Source organism: Gopherus flavomarginatus, chromosome 2 (genome assembly GCF_025201925.1).
Source record: "Gopherus flavomarginatus isolate rGopFla2 chromosome 2, rGopFla2.mat.asm, whole genome shotgun sequence".
Lineage (NCBI taxonomy): Eukaryota > Metazoa > Chordata > Testudines > Testudinidae > Gopherus > Gopherus flavomarginatus.
The window spans coordinates 226603699-226617694 of NC_066618.1; positions in this window are offsets into that span (position 1 = coordinate 226603699).

A 13996-nucleotide genomic window follows, 5' to 3' on the forward strand; every position below is an offset into this window, starting at 1 on the left:
TAGATGGGAAACCTGCTAATAATACCAATCCTGATAGAGAATCAATATCCCAGCATAAAGGCAAGGGACATTGTTGCCAGGAATTCCTCTCTTCAGATGATATCCAGGTCATTACTGATATTCATGGTTATTTTTTCTCTTGTTTGTACCCCCTAGCCACTTGTGATCATTGAAGATAAATCCACACTTTGCAAGAGTTGGGTATGGAGGATGTTAATCCAACTGTTCTGACCAAGTTCAAATTTAGGAAGCTATAGAGAGCGTACCAAACACTCTCCTGCAGCCTCATTTGGAAGCAGTATTTGTCTTTACTTCCTTCCCTTACTAGGGTGTAGCGTGCTGTGTTCCATCCCAGATGTGGCTGAATGCCAATGGTAGGTGAAGTGATTTTTATTATAGATCTAATTAACTACTGACAATTGGTCATTTTATTCTGGTAACACTAAAGTCAATGGGCTCCCTCTGTGTCCACACTGGCACCAGTCTGCAGAACCTTGTAGAGGTGGAGTTCTCTGCCCGCTCGAACATCTTTGTAACCTTAGTCAATGGATTCCTGTCGTCTTTTGCAGCACCCTCTATATTTCCAGGGATGTACAAGCAGCAGCTGCAACTCTCATCCACAGATCAATAATAATTATAGATTTGGTTAAACAACATACTGCTTATCTAAGAGAAGAAAGAGAGACCAATAAAGAGAACCACTAACTTAATTTTGCAGATACACAACTATTCTGGTGGGGGGTTGGCAAACAAATTACAAAGTTTATGGGTGATAACATTGCCCTTTTGCCTGCTAAGCAGTCTGTTAGATGTTCAGAAATGTAATGCTATCCTGTAAGTGCTGTATCTATGGAGAACTATCTCAAATCATATACACCATTACATTCTGTCATGATGCTAAATCACCTTTTTAATCTGAGCAAACAACAGACCTGCAGCACATGGCTCAGGTCATGTGCCCATGTCATGGCACAGGTCTGCAGCACTTGACTCAGTGGGAGTCACATGGCCCAGCCAGACTCAGACACTATCATATGATCTGCCTAAGTAAGTTGCAGAACACCTCACTATTCTAGAAGTCTTATGTTCCCCCATCTCCAAAAAAAAATATGATCTATAAGTCCCTGTTCTGGGTAGGTGTGAAATCTTTGTGCTTTGGTCCCTCTTGGTGACTTAAGTCCCATCCAATCTGAAGAACACTTCCCAAAAGATGACAAACTGCCAGTCATGTCTTTCACTTCCTATGGCAGCTCTATGGAACTTCCAGGAGTAACTTTTATGAGTCTAATGTTCAGGAAAGAGAAGGTCAATATGAAAAGATGATTTACAAAAGTTTCCAGCTTAATCCTGAAGCATGATGCCTTCCAAATACAGAAAGCTGACTTCTTCTGGCACTACCATCATCTTCTCAAGCCTTCAGGATATTTTAGGTCAATACCCTGCTGCAGTATATGGCAGGAGAGAGAGAGAGTGCCCCTTACAGCTTTGTAACCAATGGTCAGGATTTATACCTGTCTAACATAGATTACGATGGCCTCTCCCAGTGTTTTTAAAATGAATTAACTTACATAATTTTTCTTACAACAGAACCTTCATCACCTGTGATTTTTGTCCAACAAAAATCACATTTGAGTTTTTCTGATTGCATTGTTCCACTCTTGTTTGTAATAAAGAATTTGTTATTATCAACACTGTCAGCTTATTATGTAGTATTGCTCTTCTGTCAATGTATAATAAGTTAAATAACCCTTGTCACTATTTAAAACTTCCAAATTTGTTCCAACAGCATTTCATTGAACAGGATGAAATGAAAGGATATCTTTATTTTTGATATCACAATAAACTCAGTACATGATGGGGTGGGAGGAGTACTAAGAAATCCAACTCGGAAATACATTTACAGTTTTGTTTTATTCTTAAATCTTAAACCACCCTTCAATTGAATTCAATCATATTCATACTTCCTAAGCATTTATCATGGCAATCATAATATTGCTATTTTCTGCACACAATTTTTTCTCATGAATGGGAAATGTCCATATCTACTTCCTGTACTGAATAAGACTGTCAGAACTGATTTAAAATTGTAATTGTAACTCTGGTTTTATACAGTACAAAACTGATTTGAAGAAATAGGAAACATTACTGAATTTCCCATGTCACATAGTTTATGGTGGTATTAATATTTTTAAATGTACACATTTCAAACCTTTGATTTTTCTTGAAAACTATAACTACACTTCCCAGCTTGAATACTTAATATTAAATACTTAATTCCATATTTAGATAGCCTTAAGTGATCTGATTTTTTTTGATCACCCTAAGTCCAATGGGCAGACTACAGTAGTGTACCCTAAGTGCAAATGACAGCTGTATTTTACTGTAAGGTACCATATAAACTGACATAGAAAAATGTTTTGGTTCAAAGTGAACTCTTTTATAAGTGATGAGTTGACTCTGATTTGACAGCTACAGCAAATGCTTGGAACTAGAAACCTTCTATGTTCAAATCCTACTCACCCCAACCTCTCCTAGAGAAGAGAGCTAACTCATCGAAGAAATAGGGAAGGAATCTAGCTTAAAGGGAGTTCTTATTTGAAAAGACAAGTCTAGCAAAATACAAAGTGAACATAGAACTTACAACAAGAGCAAGGCTCCTGACTACTTCTGTGTTCCTTCTAGCAGTGTCTCATCTTAACTAGATTGTCTCTTTGCAATCAAGACCCAAACCTTTTAAAATGGTGTAACCAATAATCCTTTGCCTAACCAAAAAAAAAAAAAAAAAGGGCAGAGGGGGACCAGACTTTCGGCGGTACCCAACTTGAAACACCTCAGAAAATTTAACACCTACTAAAAATTTGCTTTAAACTATCTAATAAGGCAGAGTTAACAAACAGTAATGCTGGCAGGCAAAGCATGTCTATTCACCTATCCTTGTCTCTGATGTAAATTAAGCATTGTAGGCCAAACCCAATGGGCGCTATATTTGCATTCCAAAGCAACATAGGGGCCATCACAACAGAGACCAAACAAGGGCAATTCAAAGGTTTACTGTACTGTAACTGCGGGACAAGTAAAATATTTTGTTATCCATTCGAAGAGGAAACCCCTTGAAGGCCAAAGTTTGGATCCTAGTTATGACTGAAAACCAGCAGCTCTGTCAAAGATTGAATCCTTGGGAGAAAATCTACTTCATTAAATAGGAAAGTTCACTATTAAGTGTAGATCTAGGAATACATTTTATGGTTTGTTTTATATGTGTAACCACCACCACCGCCCACTTACTTGCCTTACTTACTCTCTAAGTTTCTTATCAAAGGTTACATTTTATGATTTTCACCATTTATAAATTCCAGTGCTGTAATATTATGAAGGGCTTGGTCATGAGTTGTACCAATCAAGTATATGTTCACTGTTTCTTCAGAGAAAGTTACCTGGCAATTTCTGTGATTGTCCGATGGTGGGCTGGACTCTACACGGAGGAACTATAGCAGAACACGGGAATGGAGCACGCCAAGGGTTAACCATCCGGGGAAAGCTGAGAGCTGCTAAAGCCTTCAGGAGATTGTTTGGGTGGCTAGCAGAGTGGTGGTGTGAGAGAGCTGACACCCAGCCTAGCACCAACAAGTCTCTATATTGCTGAGGCAGGGGGATAACACAGTGACTCACGGTCCTGAGGAAGCGTCACAGGATCACTCTTGTCCTTTCTAAAAACAGTGGGAGATCCCTCTGAGTTACTGACATCAGAATGATAACAATCAAACATTACCATGTTCCTTCCTTGTAAAGCTGTCTGTGAGTAGCTACCAGTCCAAGTGCTGTATGCACCAGAGGCCATTTGCTTGGCTTAAAGTGAGATGAGAGAAAAGGAATTGTAGAAGTTGCTTCTTTTTTTCACCTCATATCTGTGGGTACTAGGGCAGTAGAGGTACTACTACCATTGCTGTGGCAATGGTGCTGATGAGAAACTAATCAAAACCTGACTAATTAGTTTTGGAATTAAACCTTAACTCACCATCTTTTATTTTTTAAGATACTCAGTGGATCAAGTCAGGTTATGTGGGTAGCAGTGGGTGTTTTGGTGGTGGCTGAGGGTATCAAGACAACTCAAATCTTTTTTTCCCCCTAGCATTTTCTCTTTATTATTTATTTGTAGTCCCATAGTGCATAGGAGCCCTAATCAAGGACCAGGACCTTATGGTACTAGGGATTGTACAAAAAGACTGTGTCTGCCCTAAGGAGCTTATAATTGAAGTATAAGACAAGAGCCAACAGACAGAGGCAGATAAACAGATGGAATATTGTTTTATTAGCTTCTGCAGAGAAGATGGAAGAGGTAGGAAACAGCAAATCAGCTGCCAGACTTTTAAGAAATAAAAATTCACAGATCTTCATTTGTATTCTTTTTCATCCAAAAGAGGTTTTTGGTTTGGTTTTGTTTTTAAGTTGAGAGAGCTAAAGGTATCTTATTAGTAACCACTGTATTGGAAACATTTTGCAATGCTGAAGTGTCACAGATTTCTAGTCCTGTGCTTTAATACAAAAGTTGACAAGTAGTAGTCCATTCAAGGCTTCTATGTAATGGCCTATACTGATAAACCACTTATATTATTACAAATACTTATTCTTAGTTTATAGTACAGATTAGCAAAAACATGTGCATCATCTCTAAAAATATATGCTGCCTAGAGGGAAGGGGCCTGGTGTTCTCTCTCAGCCTACCCTCATCCACAGCAGGGGCGGCTCTAGGCGTTTTGCCGCCCCAAGCACGGCAGGCAGGCTGCCTTCGGGGGCCTGCCTGCGGAGGGTCCGCTGGTCCCGCAGCTTCAGGAGGTCCTTCGAAGCCACAGGACCAGCGGACCCTCCACAGGCAAGCCACTGAAGGCAGCCTGCCTGCCGCCTCCACGGCGCTGGCAGAGTGCCCCCCGTGGCTTGCTGCCCCAAGCACGCGCTTGGCGTGCTGGGGCCTGGAGCTGCCCCGATCCACTGCTACTATCTACAAAACCTCATTTGCAAGGACACAATATAAATATCTCACACACACACACACAGTGCAGTATTGTGTAAATAGAATGTCCCCTAATACTTTAGGTGAGCATGTGCAATCCTCAAAAGTACTTGCAAGTCAGGGATTTGTCCCACTGTAGTGCAAGAATTTTACTATGTACGAAGTACCCCTGCTGACCTGCCCACTTTGCCTTTCCCTCACGGCCCTGAGTGAACAGGACTTATATCATACAGGGATGAATGAGCTCAGAGGTTCCTGGGTGTTTACCTCAATCTCTCCATGGGCAACTCTGGGAAGACATAAGGGTCCCCTATTCCAGGATATTCTTAACTTACTCGTTACCCTTTCAACCTGTAATCGCTCCAATTCACTTATATAATTTATTTACACCAAAATTGTTTTTGGATGGAATTAAGGAGCACTTTACAGAGTAAGCATTGTGAGGAAATGGCTTGGGTGAGGTTCAATGCACTAGACTCTAAAGTGCAATAAACTTTACAGTTAACACCACACTCATACATTGGTTGTGTCTTCCTGGACCTAGATGTGCTGCAGTGATACTGCTGCTGTGGCCCTACCCCAGGATGGGTTGGGACTTTATATAGTAGAAGCCATTCTCTACCTTTTGGTTCTGGCACTCTTGACTGTTGATGTTCCCCTCTGTGTCTGGCTCTTAATGCCCTCTGGAGCTGCTTTGGGAAAGGGATCCATCTCTCCATAGATTGGTGCACATGTCCCTGTGCAAGAGCAGGAGACTCACCCCACCACTATGACACCAGTGCTTCTCTGGCTCTGGCTTCTGCTTTGGTTGCTTGGCTGCTGCACTCTTTCTTGTTCTTCACATTGGCCATGGAGCCTCAGCTTACATGGAGCACAGGCTATGAGTTCTTGACTCCCTCATTGGCCTACCCACCCTGTCAATCTGGCTGATTTGAAGTGCTAGCATCTCCTTATTGGCCTTATGGTTAGAGCTCTTCTGATTGCTTAGGGACCTGTCAGTCCAGGATACCAACTTCTCTTTGGCTTTTCCCCTTGTCCTCTCTGGTATGGGGACAGGGCCAACCAAAAAAACCCCACCAAGTTTCATAAGGAGTCAACAGCTCCCTTACATTCTGTGACACAAAAATGGAGGAACAACATGGTTTAAACCCCATATTTGTTTTTAAAATAAAAGTCTGGGTTAAAGGGGGATGGTATGCCTTTCTCACTGGATGGGGGACTTTGGAGAAAACAATTGTCCAGTCTGTCTCCAGTTGATCTGCTTTTTTGTTTTTCAAAATTGTTTGGCACGTCATAAAGTAAATCCAGAGGAAAAGGCCTTTAAAGACTATAGTTTGGGGCATGATTTCCATTTCCAGGGTGGTAAAACTGCCTCCTGGCTTGCAGGACCAGTTGACTTAAACTCCATGTAAACAGCATTTTGGAGAAAGGAGGGGGTACAGAGTTTGAGGAGAGATTATATTCCTCTGTAGAATGATAACCCCAACTATAGTATTGCTGAGCTAGTATAGGAGACCTACAAAGTGAAAGTTATCATAAACAAATGTTAACCATAAATGAGTCTATTTATTAGCCAAACTGGTAGGCATGGCTTACAGAAAGTATACAATTTAGTCAAAGACTTATTATGGTAGAAATTAACTTTTTCAGTTTAAGTATGTTCAGATTTTAGTAACTTTTTTAATGTATTTTCTTGAAAAGGTCCTCTTGAAGGCATATTTGAACACATTTTATTACTATAATAAGATGTATAAAAGCAATATAATTTGACAGGAGAAGATAAACAAGATTTTTGCCAATTAGATGGGCATACAACAATAATTGTGATGTTTCAATCACTTTTCTAAATTTACCATGTGCAAATTGTTAACATCTCTGAAATAATCCATTAAATTTTTCTTTATAGAGCTATTTCTTGGCTACCAACATATAGTTGATGCATATGCTGTACACTGTCACTTGTTTCTAATGACTTTTTTCCCCTGCACTCTTTATTAGCCCAAACAGGAGTCTTTGTAGACTGCTCGCATTATACTTCAAATTCATAGCCTAGCTATTGTGACACCCAAATTGCAGCATGGTTGGGATGATCTAGCGTCTGTTCAAGAAGTTGAGTGCCTTCTAAGGAAAATCAAATGAAGAAGTAAAAGTGACTTACAATCTTTGAATTTATAACTCAGAAAAATTATACTCTGCCCTGAGATCTCATCTTTCATAAACTATCATCTGCCCTCAGAGCTGTCAGTGTTTTATAAGATGCATAAGTGTACCGTGAGAGCAAGTTTAAAGGCTGCCACAAAACTATATATATTTGTGTGTGTGCTATGTTTTTGCACTGCAGAGATTTAAAGCACATTATTACAGCTAAATAATAGCTGCTGAAAACAAAATCGGGGTGGGATGGGTAGAGATCGAGACTGTCTACCTGACAACTACCTAGTGCAATGCACACATATAGACTATCCTGGGTGCAATCCAGGTGTGAGGAAAGGTGATCCAATAATTAGGGCACTAGCATAGAAACTGGGATATGTGGGTTCAAGTTCCTGCTCTACCACAGACTTCTTGTGTGACTACGGGAAAATCTTTTAGATTTTCTGTGCCTCAGTTCCCCTTCTGTAAAATGGGGATATTTGCACTTTCCTACCTCACAGGGGAATTGTGAGAATAAATACAGTAAAGGGTGCGAGGCACTCAGATACTATGGAAATAGGGGTCCTATAAATACCATAGAAGGGTAACCTCACTTGAGAGCTGATCATCAATTTAATGGTCCACCTCTTACTTTAATTTATAATTATGAAGGCTGAGAGAAGAGGGCAATCTCATGTGTTGCCTCGGCTTTACAGAGTTTAGAAAGACACTCCTCTTTAAAATCTAAGTTTGGTCTGTCTTGCTGTACAGAACTCTGTAAACACACCAAATGAAAACTTTTAAACCATGTATGTTTTAGTCAGAGAACGTAAGACGTAGAATCATAGAAGATTAGAGTTGGAAGAGACCTCAGGAGGTCATCTAGTCCAACGCCCTGCTCAAAGCAGGACCAACCTCAACTAAATCATCCCAGCAAGGGCTTTGTCAAGCCAGGCCTTAAAAACCTCTAAGGATGGAGTATCCACCACCTCCCTAGATAACCCATAACAGTGCTTTACCACCCTCCTAGTGAAACAGTTTTTCCTAGCATCCAGCCTAGACCTCACCCACTGTAACTTGAGACCATTGCTTCTTGGTCTGTCATCTGCCACCACTGAGAACAACCTAGCTCCCTCCTCTTTGAAAACCCCCTTCAGGTAGTTGAAGGCTGCTATCAAATCCCCATCCCCTTATTCTTCTCTTCTGCAGACTAAATAAGCCCAGTTCCCTCAGCCTCTCCTCATTAGTCATGTGCCCCAACCCCCTTATCATTTTCGCTGCCCTCCCCTGCTCTCTCTCCAATTTGTCCACATCCTTTCTGTAGTGGGTGGGGGGTCCAAAACTGGATGCAGTACTCCAGATGTGGTCTCACCAGTGCCGAATAGAGGGGAATAATCACTTCCCTCGATCTGTTGGCAATGCTCCTACTAATGCAGCCCAATAGTTAGCCTTCTTGGCAACAAGGGTGCACTGTTGACTCATATCCAGCTTCTCATCCACTGTAATCCTCAGGTCCTTTTCTGCAGAACTGCTGTTTAGCCAGTCGGTCCCCAGCCTCTGGCAATGCATGGGATTCTTTTATCCTAAGTGCAGGACTCTGCATTTATCCTTGTTGAACTTCCATCAGATTTCTTTTGGCCCAATCCTCCGATTTGTCTAGGTCACTCTGGATCCTATCCGTCCCCTCCAGCTTATATACTTCGCCACCCATTTTAGTGTAATCCACAAACTTGCTGAGGGTACAATCCAACCCATCATCCAGATCATTAATGAAGATGTTGAACAAAACCAGTCCCAGGACCAACCCCTGTGGTACTCTGCTTGATACTGGCTGCCAACTAGACATCAAGCCGTTGTTCACTACCCATTGAGCTCGACGATCTAGCCAGCTTTCAATCCATTCATCTAATCCATACTTTTTTAACTTGCTGGCAAGTTAAAAAATCCATCTCTGAGGACAAGTGAGTGACACTCTTATAGACATCAATTTCAATGGAGCATTTTAAAACTCAAGATGCTTCTTACTATTTGTACAGATTCTCACTTGGAGTTAGAACTGCAGCAATGCTTGGTGTTTCAGTAAATTCTGGATCCACCATGTTCCTACAGTAGTTACAGACCCATTGTGGTGGGCGGGGGCAGGAATCTGCTGTGATTAAAATGTGCCAATGAGTTTTAGGAATACATGCATACAAAAGGAGCTAGCATAGCATACTAGTCAGTTTAGTACCTGATATACATCCCCGCTCTGGGTGCTACAACACGCCCTGAGGAAAGTGGGTGCAAACTTGGTGATCTACTATTGGTTCCACCTCTTATTTCTGTGAACCCTGTGGTAACGCATGAAAACCCCACTCTGCCCAGGAAAGGATTAATGATCTATTATGGGCTCAATCAGCCCAGCCCTGCTACACCAGCAGTGGGTGTCAAGCTTAGAGGGAAAGGTTAAAAGGGAGAGCACAGGTTAGTGAGGGAATGACTGGGAAGGGGAGCAGATCTTCAGTTCTTATCTGTGCAGGAGGCCCGGCTGTTTAAGAAATGGCTGCCTGTCAGAGCTTCCTGGAGGGAAGGTAGGCCTTATGAGAGATTATCATTCTTCTGATTTTCTACAAGTGATTTGCCTGCAATTACAGAGGCAGGTGACTGCAAGGGGTGCCCCATCTGAAGGTGGCAAGAGCCAAATAATATCCCTTTTGTTTCTTTACCCCACCCAAGGACTTGGGAGCTGTGTAGCCCAAGCTAAGGTCACAATTTGCCTTCAAATGCTAAACTTGGTTGGACAGTGCCCTGAACTCTTACCTTTTTAAGGGTTAGATTGCAAGAAGTATTCCCTTGTATTTGTAAATAACCAGAGAAATACACTGAGGTCTCAACAGATCCGTCAGTCACTGCTGGACACTGTACTGTCTCCAGATATTGGGTCCCAGAGTTTTCTCATCTGGGGACTGAAGTTTCATGTGGTTCCATGAGAGTGTCTCCTTCTCCCACTTATTCTTAGGTGGTGCTGATTGGAGAATTTTATGTCACTTCCTTCCCTTCCCCATTCTTTTCTTTGCCCCTTACCACCCTCTCCTCCCCCCCCACAAAAAAAAATAACCCTTCAAAATCTTCAAGGGAAAAATTCAGTTTTTAGCAGAAAAGCTCTAAATCTTTCCCTCATGGAAAATCAAGGTGAAATATCTCACTTTGGGTTAATTAGAAACAAAACACACTTTCAGGTCAGTTTGACATTATAGCTAAAGGCCTATGTGAGGGTGGATGTTATGTTTTATAGCATTGGTTATTTTGGAAAAAGTTTAAGGGTATGTGCACACTGCAGCTGGGAGAATGCTTCCCAGCTGCTGTGGTAACTCATGGGACTTGCACTTGAGGTGCTGCATGCCCACCCCCCTTTTCTTTCTTCTCAGGGTTACACTTCTGGGCTGTACCACGTAGATCTTCCATGATGCAGCACAGTTTCCTCTCTTGCTGAGCCACTGTGGTGCATTGTGTGAGATATAGGCCATCTTGGAGCCAAATTGCTATTGGAGGCAATTTAACCCAGTGGACCGGATTAAGGATTAGGGCTGAAATCCAGCCTGCACACAAGTGCAAGGCAAAACTTCAATTGAATTCAGTGGGTTTAGGATGTAGTTCTAGGATTCAGGAAATCTGTGCAACCTTGAATTAGATTTTCTGTCCTTCAGTTTCACCATTCTAAAATGTGAATAATAGCATTACTCCATCCCTGTGGGAAAGTGCTATGAGATTTATCAATGAAAAGCTCTGTCAGTATACTAAATTACAGCTGGAGTAAAGAATTGTTTGAAGTTTTGGCTGCTCTTAGGCTGTACATTTGGTCTCGCCCTCGATCATATAAGTCCAGAGTTAACATTCATGTTCTGTGCCTGTTTCTTAGCATAAACATATTCTATTGAAATTATGACAAGTTATAAACAAACTTGGGCATATATATTTAAGGAAAAATGTATTTTCAGTTCTGTATAAAGTATAATTTTTCACTAAACGTATTTACTTAGTTTTGGCAGCTGTAATTTAATAAGATTCATCTTTGGACAGAAATTAATTTAAAAAATGAGTCACTTTTTTGTTTAATGGTGAAGCGTTGACAATTTATTTTTATGTAACTTCACTGTATGAAATAAAGTTTGCTGGACATTATTAATGTACCAACTAAAAATAGACAGTCTGTCAACCTTTCATTTGATAGAGGAGTAAAGATCTAAGGTTCGTGTGTGTGTACACTGCATCTGGGAGTGTGCTTCCCAGCATCAGTAGAAAAACATGCTCCAGCTCTGTTTGAACTAGTGCACTAAAAACCGCAGGTAGCACAGGAAGCAACTCAGGCTAATCACTCGAGTACAAACACACCCAGAACCTGTGCTCTGGCAGCTAGCCTGGGCTGCCATGCTACCCCTAGCTACATGGCTGTTTTTGTGTGCTAACTCAGGAGAGCTAGCACCTATCTGTCTACTGGGGCTGGGAAGCTCCTTCCCAGCTGCAGCATGCATATACCCTTAAGCTTTTTCCAAAATAAGTGATTCTATACAATACAACAACCTTCCACGCCCCTCCCCACAGATCTTTCGCTACTTGCCTCCTCCCCGGACATACCCTCAATCTTTAAGAGCAGCCACTATCATTTTTATAATATGTTTTGTCAAGAAAGTAGAATGATTAAGGATTTTGTTACATATCTATTAAACTGACTTTGTTTGGTTAGCAACCTTCCCTAAATTTAGCCTCTCTGAAAACTTTGATTTGTTTTTCTAATATGTAACAAGGACTTAGCAAGAGTAGCTTGGTTTTCCATTATCCTTTGTATGCTATACTCTTGTGAAAATTTTAGACCAAATGTATTTGAAAAAGCAGGGTTGGGAGGTCATCTCCTCATGATGCCAGTCCTGTCTTTCAGTGTCTTGGCCTCAAGAGTTTCCAGTCCTCCCCTTTCACAAATGGGTTTTCAGGGCTGGGTCCTCAAATAGCCACAGTCTCTTTTAGCTGGCCTCTCACCCTAGGTTAAGGCTCTTGCGGTTGTATTATCCTCTCAAAGTGAGTGGGGAAGCCCAGGCTCACCCTCTCCACCAGGTTCCAGTCCATGGCCAATGCTGGGCAGCTACACCCAACACCTCAGGGTTCTAAGCTGCTGCCTCCCTTTTGACCACTTCCTAGCCCAGTTTTCTTCAATTTACCAGAGTTGATTACTCCAATCAAATCAGTCACTTGTTTCTCTTTTGTGGGTTTGCACAGGTTTGTGTGGTCAGGTCCCAGGCAACAAGCTCCTATACAGTACTTTTCCCTCAGAGTAGCCTTCCACTGCCTCACTATGAACAACTCTGCTCCTCTTTTTAAAACCCTGCCTCCAGTGTGCACAGGCTTTGCAGGTGTGTCTGCGTGTGAACGCTTGAGCCCAGAGCTGTTCTTTTATCATTTGCTCTCTGGTGTGGGACTTGTATACCCCATCACACCCATAAAGTCAATTAAGGTGTTAATGTGGCCCTGAGAGGCCAGTTAGGCTTCCTGGCCACACCCTGAGTGTGTGCCAGCCTAGATTAAAGATGAGAGAAGAGGTAGGTGGCTAGTTTAAAGGCAGGAAGGAACACCCGGAACAGGAAGGAGCTGAAGGGAAGACAGGAAGTTACTTTGTAGCAACTCTCTTAAAGTAGACCAGTTGTGAGGAGAAAGCTTACAGGGAGAATTGGTCCTGGGGTCCTTTCCTGAATAGGGGAATTTGGCAAGAGGTGAGGAGAGACTTGGAGAGGCAGCAGCAAGAAATCAACCTTGGCTGCTGGTTATATGGTCCCTGCGCTGGGATTTGGTTAGTGGAAGAGCCTGAGTTCCCCTAGCAGCCACTGAAGGTGGTTGAAGGCCAGAGGAGAGGATGACTGAGGGTAGGAAGGACCCCCTACTCTCCCCCCTCCACACACACACAGCCTCTGCTTAAACCAAAACTGATCAGAGGAAAGACTTACAGAAAGCAATGAAAAGGTGGTGGGAGATGCACCTAAACCCATCCTGACAAGGTTGATAGGATAGGGCAACTCCCCTAGCCTCATCTGCATCAAAGATGGGACAGGGAGGCATCTCTATTAGCATACAGAACGGAGAACAGAGATTCCAAGGCAAGAACCACACCAAACTCTGGGATCAGAAAAGCTGAGAAGCACTGCATCCTGGGGGATCTCTGCTCCAGATGTCAATGAACTTCCACCTGCACACACCCAGCTCAGCAGTTATCAGACCAATTCTAGTAATGAATCCTTGACTGATATCCAAAATACTGAAGCAGCCTAGTTGCATTGTAAGCTCCCTGGAAGAAAACACCACCCATAACCAAGAGTGATCAGCTCCTATTGTCTAGCCTAAAGAAAACCCTTGAGTCATCAGTTTACCCATGAACAAATCTAGTGTTCTCTCTTGAGCCCTTGTTATTTCCTTACAAAAAATCCTTACCCATGCTCAAGTAAGTGTTCTGATGCCTGATCCAAACTCTGCATCAGTTCCACTGGGACTTCATCTTCTCTGACTGATTGTGCTGGGGCCTCTGCCTGTCTCCAGCACTCAGGATCCTGAGCTACCACTATCACCTGGGAACCCCAACCAGTTTAAGCTTCATGGAGTGGTGAGACCCCAGCGCATGATCTCTCTTTCTTTTCTATCTCAGGTATAACTTTTTAACCCTGACTTGTTTGATCAGGTATCATTTTCTATATATGACTCTTCTAATCTTTTATAATATAACTGTTTTGCTTGTTTAGGCTCTTCTTGTGTGATTATCACTATTACTCAATAAATAACTTTTATGGTTAAGCTGGATGCTTCCTTTCCCCTTTCTCTGAATTTTACTTTTTTGTG